Source organism: Salvia miltiorrhiza, chromosome 4 (assembly GCF_028751815.1).
Source record: "Salvia miltiorrhiza cultivar Shanhuang (shh) chromosome 4, IMPLAD_Smil_shh, whole genome shotgun sequence".
Lineage (NCBI taxonomy): Eukaryota > Viridiplantae > Streptophyta > Magnoliopsida > Lamiales > Lamiaceae > Salvia > Salvia miltiorrhiza.
The window spans coordinates 15726005-15729676 of record NC_080390.1 but is presented as its reverse complement, the minus strand read 5'-3'; the positions used below and the strand labels follow the sequence as shown (position 1 = coordinate 15729676).

The following is a 3672-nucleotide window of genomic DNA, read 5'->3' as shown; positions in this document are numbered from 1 at the left end:
AGGCATACACAACCGCCAAAAGTTCCTTTTCAGTGACGGTGTAGTTTGATTGAGCCTTATCTAGAGTCCTACTAGCGTAGTAGATGACTCTAAATAGCTTGTCTTTCTTTTGCCCCAACACGGCCCCGACGGCGATGTCGCTTGCGTCACACATGAGCTCAAACGGTTGTGACCAATCCGGTGTGATCAAGATGGGAGCACTCACTAAAGCCTTTTTGAGTTTTTCAAAGGCCACCAAACAATCTTCATCAAAGTTGAACTTTGCATCTTTTTCAAGAAGGTGACATAAGGGTTTGGTGATCTTTGAGAAATCTTGGATGAATCTTCGATAGAACCCGGCATGTCCAAGGAAGCTTCTCACGGCTTTCTCATTGGATGGTGGTGGAAGCTTCTCAATGGCCACTATCTTTGCTCGATCCACCTCCAATCCGGCTTTGGAGACCTTGTGTCCAAGCACAATTCCATCCCTAACCATAAAATGACATTTTTCCCAATTCAATACAAGGTTAGTTTCCTCACACCTTTGCAACACAATAGATAGATTATGGAGACAATGATCAAAAGAATTGCCAAAGATAGAAAAGTCATCCATAAAAACTTCCATTACATTTTCAATTAAATCATGGAAAATGGCCATCATGCATCGTTGAAAAGTAGCGGGGGCATTGCAAAGACCAAATGGAATGCGTCTATAAGCAAAAATGCCATAAGGACAAGTGAAAGCGGTCTTTTCTTGGTCCTCCGGGGCAATCATGATTTGATTATACCCGGAGTACCCATCAAGAAAACAATAAAATTCATACCCCGCCAACCTATCAAGCATTTGGTCAATAAAAGGAAGAGGAAAGTGATCTTTTCGAGTAGCTGTGTTCAACATCCTATAGTCAATACACATCCTCCATCCATTTACTAACCTAGTTGCAATTAGCTCATTATGCTCATCTTTTATGACGGTTATCCCCCCCTTTTTAGCAACAACTTGAGTGGGACTAACCCACTCACTATCCGAAATAGCAAAAATAATTCCCGCATCTAGCAATTTGAGAACTTCTTTTCTTACTACTTCTTGCATAATAGGGTTTAACCGTCTTTGGCCTTGCCTCCTAGGTTTAAAATCATCTTCCATCAAAATCCTATGCATGCAAATGGATGGGCTAATCCCTTTTAAATCGGAAATTGACCATCCTATAGCGGACCTATACTTCCTCAAAACATTTAGCAATTGATCAAGCTCATGAGGAGAAAGGTAGGATGATACAATTACCGGATACGCCTCATCCTCACCAAGGAAGGCGTATTTCAAGTGTTCGGGGAGAGGTTTTAACTCCAAGCTGGGAGTCTTCTTCTCCACTCCTTCATCTTTCGGCTCTCCATTTCTCAAGTCCAAGAAACATGCCTCTCCTTGTGAAATTTTCTGCACAAAGTTCATTTCATTAGCCTCAATAAATAAGTTAGAAGCATTAAACTCATCATTATCAACAAAAGAGAATAGAGGGTTTAGGAGGCAAGTGTCCATTGGATTGTTGTAGGTGTGGTACTCCTCCATGTTGATGCAAGACTCTATCACTTGCATCATCTTGCATTCACCAACCCTCTTTTCTTCTTCCTCCTTGTACTTGAGAGCCTTGTGGATTGAAAATGTGAAGCTCTCGTCATTCACTCTAAGGGTGAGTTCGCCCTTAGCAACATCAATGAGGGCTCTCCCCGTTGCCAAGAAAGGGCGCCCCAGAATCAAAGGCACATCTTTGTCTTCCACCATGTCCAAAACAACAAAGTCCACCGGGAAAATGAAATTGTTGACTTTCACTAGGACATCTTCTACTATCCCCTTTGGATAGGAAACGGAACGATCTGCCATTTGAAGGGCAATTGTGGTTGGCTTGATGGTGCCAATCTCTAGCTTGTTGAAGATTGAGAGCGGCATCAAATTTATACTTGCTCCCAAATCACACAAAGCTTTCCCAAAACGATCATTCCCAATATCACAAGGGATTGTGAAGCTCCCGGGGTCCTTGATCTTGGTGGGGATTTTTCTTTGGAGAACGGCACTACATTCTTCGGTTAGATTGACCGTCTCATTCTCTCCCATCTTCCTCTTGTTTGATATGACCTCCTTTAGGAACTTTGCATAGGAGGGCATTTGTTTCAAAGCTTCAATAAGTGGAATGTTGATGTGCACCTTTCGAAAAATCTCAAGAAACTTGGAGAATTCATTCTCCACATTCTTCTTTTGATGTCTTTGAGGAAAAGGGATTGGTGGGCAATAAGGTGGTGGAGCCACGTACACCTCCTTCTTCTTTCCTCTATCTCCTTGTTCCTTGGAAGGGTTGCCATCTCCAACTTCAACCACAACACCACTTCTATCTTCTTCGTCGGGCATCTTGGGCTCTTCATATGTTGTCCCACTCCTTAGAGCAATGGCCTTGCAATGCTCCTTGGGATTCACGATTGTGTTGCTTGGGAATTGCCCTTGTTGGCGTTGATTGTTTATAGACTCGGCAATTTGTCCCACTTGTATCTCAAGCATTTTCAATTGCTTGGCTTGAGCCTCTAACTTCTCATCCGTTCTTGTCATGTGAGCTTGAGTCGTGGTCATGAACTTCATCAATATTTCTTCAAGGTTGAGCTTCTTCTCTTCCTTGATCATGCCATGGCTCACCGCAAATCCGGGCGGTGGTTGCAAGAAATTGTTTGGATTGCTATAGGAGAGGTTAGGGTGGCGGTTAGGTTGGAATCCTTGAGTGTATTGCCCTTGCCCTTGGTAGCCACCTTGTTGTTGGGGCCGGAAGTTCGCATAGCCTCGGTTGTTGTTGTTGTTGATGTAGTTCACATCCTCGAAGCTAGTTTGTTCTTCAACCACGGGCTCTACCCTTGACATTGATATAGCATCAATCTTGCTATTCATGGCGGTCAATTGAGCCGTCAAAAGAGCTATCGGATCCGAGCTTGTTGTAGCCGCCACCTTCTTCAAGATGATCCTCTCCGTTGGGAATTGATGGCAATTGGTGGCCAAGTTCTCTATGATGTGAGCGGCCTCCGCGTGGCTTTTTTCCAACAATGCTCCATTGGCCGATGCATTCATGTCTCTTTGCATCTCACCACTACACCCGGTGTAGAATACACAAATGATTGTGTTTTGATCTAAACCATGGTTAGGGCACTTCCTTAGCATCTCTTTGAATCTCTCCCAAGCTTCGTAGAAGGATTCTCCATCAAATTGGTGAAATTGGACTATGTCCTTCTTCATCTTCATGGTTCTACCCGGAGGGTAGAACTTGTTGAGAAACTTTTGAGCCATGTTCTCCCATGTAGTGATAGAACCACCCTCTAAAGATTGGTACCATGTCTTGGCCATGCCCCTTAGCGAAAAGGGGAAGAGTCGAAGTCGAATGGCATCCTCCGGGACTCCATTTATCTTGATGGTGCCGCATATCTCCAAGAAGTTTCCAAGATGTCCATTCGGGTCATCTTGGGAAAGACCGGCGAATTGGTTTTGTTGTACCATATTTATGAGGGCCGGCTTGAGCTCAAAATTGGTGGCGTTGATTCTCGGGGCATGCACTCCTCCTTGTTGGACAATGGGTTGGAACATATTGCTAATAGGTGGTGGTGGTGGTGCATTCCTTTGAGCCTCTTGCTCATTGATTCGCCCTTGCATAGCCTCTAGTTGCC

General features: G+C 44.1%; 1 non-coding gene across 1 annotated transcript; it reads left to right on the top strand.

Moving 5' to 3' along the window:
• The first annotated feature begins 3143 nt into the window (after positions 1-3143).
• LOC131023986 (small nucleolar RNA R71) lies at positions 3144-3250 on the top strand. Its single transcript, XR_009101584.1, has one exon. It is a non-coding gene; the product is annotated as a small nucleolar RNA R71 (small nucleolar RNA).
• The last annotated feature ends 422 nt before the right edge of the window (positions 3251-3672 follow it).